Source organism: Oncorhynchus tshawytscha, linkage group LG28 (genome assembly GCF_018296145.1).
Source record: "Oncorhynchus tshawytscha isolate Ot180627B linkage group LG28, Otsh_v2.0, whole genome shotgun sequence".
NCBI classification, from domain to species: Eukaryota; Metazoa; Chordata; class Actinopteri; order Salmoniformes; family Salmonidae; genus Oncorhynchus; species Oncorhynchus tshawytscha.
The window spans coordinates 23,797,128-23,808,220 of NC_056456.1; positions in this window are offsets into that span (position 1 = coordinate 23,797,128).

Sequence of the window (11,093 nt, forward strand, 5' to 3'; positions counted from 1 at the left end):
TAACAAAGTATTGAGATAAACGTTTGTTATTGACCAAATACTTATTTTCCACCATAATTTGCAAATAAATTCATAAAAAATCCTGCAATGTGATTTTCTGGATTTTTTTTCTCATTTTGTCTGTCATAGTTGAAGTGTACCTATGATTAAAATTACAGGCCTCTCACATCTTTTTAAGTGGGAGAACTTGCACAATTGGTGGCTGACTAAATATTTTTTTGCCCCACTGTACATGTCGATATGGTTTAAGTGACTATGCATATTTGATGAACAGAGAGTAGCAGTAGAAGATCTGTGAAGTTATTTGGATTTTTACAAATTATCTTTGAAAGACAGAGTCCTGAAAATGATGTTTCTTTTTTTGCTGAGTTTACATAGTGTTAAGGGCCCACCTCCTTTAATGTTCCTGTACTGTTTTCAACATGATCGCAGGGTTTGCTTTTGATTACATGCACAGCATCTTACTTGGCAAATGAAACAAAAGATTGCTTGCCATAAAACCACCTGTAAATGTGACAAGACCACCACACTCAATTCATTTACTCAAATATTGGAAAGCTACAGAGTTCCAACACTTCCTGCTGTTCTAAAGCCTTCTCTGTTTCAAAATGATTTCACCCAGGCAGTACTTACACCATTTACTGCTACTGGTGCAGGATATCTATTGTTTACTGAATGACACAGTTACCTCTCATGACATTGATATGGCTGAGATGTTCTTTAGAGAATTTGTTATTAGGTTTGAACAATTGCATGGGAAATGTCATGTCAGCTACAATGTCCACATACTTTTGCATGCACCTACATCTGTCCGAAACTGGGGATCTTTGTGGGCTCAAAGTGCATTCATTTTGAAAGTAGTAATGGGAGACTTGGTAAACTCTTCCATGGCACTCAAGGTATACCAGGACAAATAGTGGAAATGTTCACTATCTACCAACACATCCCGGCATTTTAAATGAGGTTCAATTAATCAAATGCACATGCATCGGTACCACCTGTGTTTACTTGAAAGACCTCCAAGGTGTACAAGGGAACTATATATGTTTACAGCCCAACAAATGGGAGGTTGACTGAGAAAGGTTTGAACCATTTAACCTAACTTTTATTTATATCAGAGTATGTATGAATTAAGGTGTTTCTTAAACAGGTCGGCAGCATGATATATAAATGCACTATTACATTTACATTATTAGATTGACTGAACTGTGGGCATACTGAAAACATATTGATTGTGTTAGTATCCATCAAATAAAAATAGCTTACACTATATTTATTGCATGTGGACATTGTCCTTTTATACATTTCTCATCTGCTGAGTTAAATGTCTGATATTGCACTATATTTCAAAATGATATTTTCTCTGTTGTCACGTCATACTGTATCTCAAACCTTGTAGTTAACTTGAAATGGCCATATCCTGTCCAAATATAAAAATCCTGAAGGTTTCAGTCCTACATGATTTTGTGAAGGATTTTCAACATTTCTGCAGTACAAGTCATACTCCTGCAGGAGCATCAGGGAATTTTTCTGAAGGATTTTGTCAATCCTACAGGATTCCTGCAGGACACCTGCACAATTCCTTCACAAACGGTTGAATTGTTACAGAATTCTTGTAGGAGCTAGCAACAGCAGCAGACAAACACAAATGGTTGCCATGGCAACAGTGCAATAGCAGCAGGCGCATCAGAGCCCACATTTTGAGACACCATGTTCCCCTCCCTCTCAGCACTGAGTCCATTTTCTTCCCCCCAGAGGCCAAAAATGACACAACGAGGAATGCTTTTAAACATAAACTACTAAAGCAGACCTCTACAAAAATGGGGATGTGAGTAATCTCATCCTTCTCACTGATCAGCCAAGTGCATGGCGCTCAGCAGTCTGTTCTCACTACCATCCATAAAGAAGAGTGAATCTGTAATGGGTGGAAGCTGAACGTAAGAGGCAGACAACCCAGACAGCACCATGATAAAAATCAACCTCTACAAGACTGGGACTGTCATGGTGCCAGGCAAGCTTAGGCTTTGGAGATTAAGGAGAGAGCAGCGAGAGAGGACACCACCAGTGACACCCCCTCGCTCGCACAAGAGAGACTCAACCAGCACAACCTTCACCCCCACTCTCTTCACCCAAAATGGCACATCCAGCACCTCTCTTCCCACCATAGTGGAGGACACTCCCCAAGAGGAGAGAGACCTCCTCGGTGCAGAGCAGGCTCAGGCCCTCCTCACCACCATGGCTGCCATGAGAGACGAGTTCACTAACCCTGAAGAGATCCTGCTCAGCTGGGGGTGAGCAAACAGAAACCAGACACCCACACCTTAGAGGGGCTACTAACCAAGGTGCGGATAGAGAAGGACAGCAGCCTTACAGCACAGCTGAAAGAGGTCCAGCAATAGATAGATGGACTCAAGAGAGAGCTGGCTGATTGAACAAAGGAGGTGATCGATCTACAAAAAGAGAAAGAGCAGCAATAAAGAGCTGACCACATTAAAAGAAGAGCTGCAGGAGAGAAATAAAACAGAGGGCAGACTGTGGGAGAGAAAGAGAACAGAGGGCAAACTGCAGGAGAGAAAGAGAACAGAGGGCAAACTGCAGGAGAGAAAGAGAACAGAGGGCAGACTGCAGGAGAGAAAGAGAACAGAGGGCAAACTGCGGGAGAGAAAGAGAACAGAGGGCAAACTGCAGGAGAGAAAGAGAACAGAGGGCAGACTGCAGGAGAGAAAGAGAACAGAGGGCAGACTGCGGGAGAGAAAGAGAACAGAGGGCAAACTGCAGGAGAGAAAGTGAACAGAGGGCAGACTGCAGGAGAGAAAGAGAACAGAGGGCAGGCTGCAGGAGTGAACAGAGGGCAGGCTGCAGGAGAGAAGGAGAACAGAGGGCAGACTGCAGGAGAGAACAGAGGGTAGGCTGCAGGAGAGAAGGAGAACAGAGGGCAGACTGCAGGAGAGAACAGAGGGCAGACTGCAGGAGAGAAAGAGAACAGAGGGCAGGCTGCAGGAGTGAACAGAGGGCAGGCTGCAGGAGAGAAGGAGAACCGAGGGCAGACTGCAGGAGAGAACAGAGGGCAGGCTGCAGGAGAGAAGGAGAACAGAGGGCAGATTGCAGGAGAGAACAGAGGGCAGGCTGCAGGAGAGAACAGAGGGCAGGCTGCATGAGAGAAGGAGAACAGGGGGTACAGCATCACTCTGTGACCTGCACTCATACAGCAGAGGAGCCCATCCCATCCAACCAGGCCTCCCCAGCCCTGCCTGCTGTCTGCTGCACGCCCCGAATAAAAACGACTTCCTCTGTTCCACATACGTTCCCCTCATAGAGTCACTTCAACGAGAGGGAGTTTCTCCATTCTAGAGGAGGAGATTAGTCACTTTCAAGCCCAAGGCAATATACTGGTCTGTGGAGACCTGAATGCTAGAAAAGCAGACAAACCAGACACTATTAACAGTCATGGGATAAACACCTGCCGGAAAGCAACAACCTTTCCCTCCCCATATACCACCCCAGAAACAACTATGACAAAGTGAGAGAAAAAAATGGAGGACAGCTCCTGCATCTCTGTCGAACGCTGGGTCTGTACATAGAGTCTCTTAGAGCCTTCACAGTCAGCCCATCCAGACCTCTCTCAGACCAAAGTAAAATAACAGTGTTTCTGAGAAGAGCAGAACCCAACCATGAAGCATCACGGCCCAATAAATTACAAGCTACTAAAAAGGTCTATAAATCGAGTGCAAACAGTACAGAAATCTACCAAAAAGCAATTAGGTGCCAAAAACTATAATCACTACTGGACAACTTTTTATCCTTAACATTCTCCTACAGCAATAAAGGTGTAAATGGCCGTTTGGAACATAAACTCCATTTTTTTAATTATCCTCCTGGGCTAATCTAAAGAAACACAAGAGCCAACCTTAAATAATAGATCATGTAAAATTGTTTGATAAGATTGCACACATCCAACAACATTATTGAGAAGTATATCTAATAAAAAGCACAGAGATCCAGACAACAAATATAGACCCATTCATTATGGAGGAACACTGAAGCAATACAAACGCACCCTAATAACAAAAAAAGAACAGCACATTAGAAATCAGCTGGATGTAATTGAGGAATCCATATAATCAAACCACTTCTGGGAGAATTGGAATAAATTAAACAAGCCACATCATGAGGAATTGGCTATCCAAAATAGTTATAAAGCAATATAACAAAGAGTACAGAACAAAAAGATATACAAGACAAATGATAAATCCCTGAATCAGCATTCAAAGACTACCACAACACTGTGTATACCCCAATTTCAGAACAAGGATTATTGGAAACACTATGCACTCTACAACACAAAAAGGCCTGTGGTGCTGATGGTATTTTAAATCAAATGATCAAATCTACAGACCACAAATTCAGCTATACTCAAACTCTTCAACATTATCCTCACTGCAGGTATTTTCCCCGATATTTGGAACCAAGGATTGATCACACCAATATATAAAAAATTTGCATTAACCAGACTACTGAATTTCCTTAATGAACACAATGTCCTGAGAAGAAGCCAAATTGGATTTTTACCGAATTACCACAACAGACCACATTTATACCCTCCACACTCTAATGGACAAACAAGTCAACCAAAACAAAGGCCAAATCTACTCATGTTTTGTAGACTTCAAGAAAGCACTTAATTCAAAAGGTATTTTTTATAAACTAATATAAAGCGGTATTGGAGGGAAAACATATTATGTTTTTAAATCAATGTACACTAAAAACAAATGTGTGGTTAAAATTGGCAACAAGCTAACAGACTTCTTCTCTCAGGGACGTGGAGTGAAACGGGGCTACTCAATTAGTCCAACACCATTTAACATCTACATTAATAAATTGGCAAAAACATTAGAAGAATCTGCAGCACCTGGTCAGCAGAAGCTCGATCATCTGCACAGCTTCTGTCAGACTTGGGCTCTGACAGTTAACCTAAAGAAACTAATATAATTATATTCCAAAAGAGGTCAGGAAATCTGGATCACAAATATAACTTCTATTTGGACATAGTTCTATCGGAACACACCAAAAACTACATGTATCTAAATATCAGCAACACAGGTAGCTGTCGCATGGCTGTGAATGAGCTGAGAGACAAAGCAAGAAGGGCATTCTATGCCATTAAAAAGAACATTAAAATCGAAATTCCAATTAGAATCTGGCTCAAAATGTTCCATTCAGTTTTTGAACCAATTGCTCTATATAGTAGTGAAGTATGGGGCCCACGCTCAAATAATTAATTTATCAAATGGGACAAGCATCCAATCGAAATACTGCATGCAGAGTTTTGCAAACGTGATGCAAGAGCAAAGAAAAACTCCAAATAACGCATGTAGAGCAGAATTGGATCAATACCCCCTCCTTATTCAAACTGAAAACAACCATCTAAAAACAAGCAACCCCGAAACATTTAATCACAGCCCTACAATGTCGAGAGATAAAACAAGAAAAGAGTCCAATCCCATAGAGCTCAGGACAGCACTCAGAAAACCTGGCCCAACCAAATTATATATATATAAAAAAGTAAATATCACTTATTGCAAAGACACCACAAAAAATCTAAGTAAACTTCAATGCTATTTGGCTCTAAACAGACAGTACATGGTGGCAGACTATCTGACCACTGTGACGGATGAAACTCTGAGGCAGGTACAGACTCAGTGATGGCATAGCAGTCAATCCAAGATGGCATAGCAGTCAATCCAAGATGGCATAGCAGTCAATCCAAGATGGCATAGCAGTCAGGCATCTTTGTCTTTGTTTTATCATGTCCCGTGTATACATCTTTTTAATACTTTTTTCTTCGCATATATTTTTTTTCATATTTTTCTTAATTTCAACATACTCTCCTGCAATCCGTCTCACCCAATGTGGTATGGATCTGCTATTTTCTTTACTTTAGAACCGGAACCCCCAACAGAAGCTAGCCAGATAACTAGCTACTAGCTAGTAGTCAGCTAGCCACTTCTAGCGGTCATCAGCTAACCTTTAGTCCGGACAACTCCTGCCAGTCTGCACAGCGCGATTCAACCCAGAGCATATCGGACTTCTTCTTCTCCATATCTCCGGAATACTACCACAAGCTCTGAACCTTTTCACCTAGATCATCGCTGCTATCCGAGTGGCTACTCCTGGCTAACGTGTCTGTCCAGAAGAAAGCACCAATTACCCTGGAGCTAGCCTATGCTAGGCCCATCTCCCGGCTAGCTGAATCAAATCAAATCAAATGTATTTATATAGCCCTTCTTACATCAGCTGATATATCACAGTGCTGTACAGAAACCCAGCCTAAAACCCCAAACAGCAAGCAATGCAGGTGTAGAAGCACGGTGGCTAGGAAAAACTCCCTAGAATGGCCAAAACCTAGGAAGAAACCTAGAGAGGAACCAGGCTATGAGGGGTAGCCAGTCCTCTTCTGGCTGTGCCTGGTGGAGATTATAACAGAACATGGCCAAGATGTTCAAATGTTCATACATGACCAGCATGGTCAAATAATAATAATCAGGGTAGTTGTTGAGGGTGCAACATGTCAGCACCTCAGGAGTAAATGTCAGTTGGCTTTTCATAGCCGATCATTGAGAGTATCTCTACCGCTCCTGCTGTCTCTAGAGAGTTGAAAACAGCAGGTCTGGGACAGGTAGCACGTCCGGTGAACAGGTCAGGGTTCCATAGCCACAGGCAGAACAGTTGAAACTGGAGCAGCAGCACGGCCAGATGGACTGGGGACAGCAAGGAGTCATCATGCCAGTTAGTCCTGAGGCATGGGTCCTGAGGCATGGACCACTTTTACTGCCGATACAGAGCCCCACCGATTCATCACGACTGAACTAAGTATTCCGCCCAAGGTTTTTTTTCAACAGGCTCCTCCATCGTGACGTTCCCTGAATCTCCATCTGATAGCCGCGTCCCGCTAGCTGTCTAGGCCATATCGAGCTGTTAGCTGAAGAGGTCCATCAGCAAATTTCTTGGGCTACTATACCTATTTTGCCAATTGCACTTGACCCTTTTACTACACAGAGCTCTGCTGATACATCACGACTGGTCTGCCGACGTAACCGCACGAGGGGGCTACAACAGACTTCTTCCATTGCGACGTCCCTCTGAGGCCCTTCTGCTAGCCTGCCATCCCCGGCCCGCTAGCTGTCTGAATTGCCGTGTCTCCAGCCCGCCTAGCTACTCACTGGACCCTATGATCACTCAGCTACGCATGCATCTCCCTAATGTCAATATGCCTTGTCCATTGATGTTTTGGTTAGTGAATATTTTCTTATTTCACTGTAGAGCCCTGCTCAATATTACTTAGTTAACCCTTTTGTTCCACCTCCCACACAAGCGGTGACCTCACCTGGTTTAAATGGTGTCTCTAGAGACAATACGTCTCTCATCATCACTAAATGCCTAGGTTTACCGCCACTATATTCACATCCTACCATACCTTTGTCTGTACATTATGCCTTGAATCTATTCTACCGCGCCCAGAAACCTGCTCCTTTTACTCTATGTTCCGAACGTAATAGAAAACCAGTTCTTAAAGCCTTTAGCCGTAACCTTACCCTACTCCTCCTCTGTTCCTCTAGTGATGTAGATGTAATCCAGGCCCTGCAGTGCCTAGCTCCACTCTCATTCCCCAGGCAACTTATGTAACATATGTAAAAGCCTTGGTTTCATGCATGTTAACATTAGAAGCCTCCTCTCTAAGTTTGTTTTATTCACTGCTGTAGCACACTCTGCCAACCCGGATGTACTAGCCGTGTCTGAATCCTGGTTTAGGAAGGCCACCAAAAACACTGAAATGACCAACCGTAACTATAACATTTTCCGACAAGATAGAACTGCCAAAGGAGAGATAGCCTGCAGAGTTCTGTCTTACTATCCAGGTCTGTGCCCAAACAATTCTCTCACCGTTGAGACAAGTCTCACAAGTCTCTCACCGTTGCCGCTTTCTATCGACCACCTTCTGCCCCCAGCTGTGCCCTAGACACCATATGTGAATTGATTGCCCCCCATCTATCTTCAGAGCTTGTGCTGTTAGGTGACCTAAACTGGGACATGCTTAACACCCTGGCCACCCTACAATCTAAGCGTGATGCCCTCAATCTCACACAAAGTTTCAATGAACCTACCAGGTACAACCCCAAATCCGTAAACACGGGCACCCTCATAGATATTATCCTAACCAACCTACCCTCCAAATACACCTCTGCTGTCTTCAACCAGGATCTCAACGATCACTGCCTCATTGCCTGCGTCCGTAATGGGACTGCGGTCAAACTACCACCCCTCATCACTGTCAAACGCTCCCTACAACACTTCAGTGAGCAGGCCTTTCTAATCGACCTGGCCCGGGTATCCTGGAAGGATATTGACCTCATTCCATCAGTAGAGCATGCCTGGTTATTCTTTAAATGTGCTTTCCTCACCATCTTAAATAAGCATGCCCCATTCAAAGAATTTAGAACCAGGAACAGATATAGCCCTTGGTTCACTCCACACCTGACTGCCCTTGACCAGCACAAAAACATCCTGTGGCGTATTGCATTAGCATTGAATAGTCCCCGCGATATGCAACTTTTCAGAAAAGTTAGGAACCAATATACACAGACAATTAGGAAAGCAAAGGATATTTTTTTCAAACAGAAAATTGCATCCTGTAGCACAAACTCCAAAAAGTTCTGGGACACTGTAAAGTCCATGGAGAATAAGTGCACCTCCTCCCAGCTGCCCACTGCACTGAGGCTAGGAAACACTGTTACCACCGATAAATCCACTATAATTGAGAATTTCAATAAGCATTTTTCTACGGCTGGCATGCTTTCCACCTAGCTACCCCTACCCCGGTCAACAGCCCAGCACCCCCCACAGTAACTTGCCCAAGCCTTCCCCATTTCTCCTTCACCCAAATCCAGATAGCAGATGTTCTGAAAGAGCTGCAAAATCTGAACCCCTACAAATCTGCCGGGCTAGACAATCTGGACCCTCTCTTTCTAAAATTATCTGCCGAAATTGTTGCAACCCCTATTACTAATCTGTTCAACCTCTCTTTCGTATAGTCTGAGATCCCCAAAGATTGGAAAGCTGCCGCGGTCATCCCCCTCTTCAAAGGGGGAGACACTGTAGACCCAAACTGCTACAGACCTATATCTATCCTACCCTGCCTTTCTAAGGTCTTCGAAAGCCAATTTAACAAACAGATTACCAGCCATTTCGAATCCCACCGTACCTTCTCCGCCTATGCAATCTGAGCTGGTCATGGATGCACCTCAACCACGGTCCAGGTCCTAAACGATATCATATCCGCCATCGATAATAGACAATACTGTGCAGCTGTATTCAACGACCTGGCCAAGGCTTTTGACTCTGTCAATCATCACATTCTTATCAGCAGACTCAACAGCCTTGGTGCCTCAAATTACTGCCTCGCCTGGTTCATCAACTACTTCTCAGACAGAGTTCAGTGTGTCAAATCAGAGGGCCTGTTGTCCGGACCTCTGGCAGTCTCTATGGGGGTGCCACAGGGTTCAATTCTCAGGCCGACTCTTTTCTCTGTATACATCAATGATGTCTCTCTTGGTGATTCTCTGATCCACCTCTATGCAGATGACACCATTCTGTATACTTCTGGTCCTTCTTTGGACACTGTGTTAACTAGCCTCCAGACGAGATTCAATGCCATACAACTCTCCTTCCGTGGCCTCCAACTGCTCTTAAATGCAAGTAAAACTAAATGCATGCTCTTCAACCATTCACTGCCCGCACCTGCTCGCCCGTCCAGCATCACTACTCTGGACGGTTCTTACTAAGAATATGTGGACAACTACATATACCTAGGTGTCTGGTTAGACTGTAAATTATCCTTCCAGACAAACAATAAGCATCTACAATCCAAAATTAAATCTAGAATCGGCTTCCTATTTCGCAACAAAGCATCCTTCACTCATGCTGCTTAACATACCCTCTTAAACTGACTATCCTGCCGATCCTCAACTTCGGCGATGTCATTTACAAAAATAGCCTCAAACACGCTACTCAGAAAATTGGATGCAGTCTATCACAGTGCCATCAATTTTGTCACCAAAGCCCCGTATACTACCCACCACTGCGACCTGTATGCTCTCGTTGGCTGTCCCTCGCTTCATATTCGTCGCCAAACCCACTGGCTCCAGGTCATCTATAAGTCTAGGTAAAGCCCTGCCTTATCTCAGCTCACTGGTCACCATAGCAGCACCCACCTGTAGCACGCGTTCCAGCAGGTATATTTCACTCCTCACCCCCAAAAGCCAATTCCGGCAGGGTAGCCTAGTGGTTAGAGTGTTGGACTAGTAACTGGAAGGTTGCAAGTTCAAACACCCGAGCTGACAAGGTACAAATCTGTCGTTCTGCCCCTGAACAGGCAGTTAACCCACTGTTCCTAGGCCGTCATTGAAATAAGAATTTGTTCTTAACTGACTTGCCTGGTTAAATAAAGGTGAAAGAAAATAAAAAAGAAAGAAAATAAAAAATCAAGTGAGCACAGCCTGGCCATAGAGACCGGTCACAGGCAAACCTGGCTGCCCAGAGAGGGCAGGCAGTGCTCACTCTGCCCCCGGGGAGACGTAGAAACATAGCTGCATCTCCTATTACACTGGGACAAATAATCGGACCTAAGAGAATCTTTCTTTCTCAAAATTATTATTCAGTACAAAGAATTTTCAACTAAAAGATTAAGAACATTTTTAATATTTATTGGATGAAAAGCCAAAATATGCCTCCTGACACAACCTGAGGGACAACTAGTGAAATGTACAATGTAATGTCAATAATATTTGCCATTTTGTTTTGGCTTTCATACCATGCCATGTGGCCTACTACTATTGCTTTAATGTATTATTATTATTGATATACTATTATTATTGATGCCTTATTGACGTTGGTCCCATCATTGTTGTTATACAATACATTACCAAAAGTATGTGGACACCTACTCATCAAACATGTAATTCCAAAATCATGGGCATTAATATGTAGTTGGTCCCCTCTTTGCTGATATAACAGTCTCCAATCATCTGGGAAGGCTT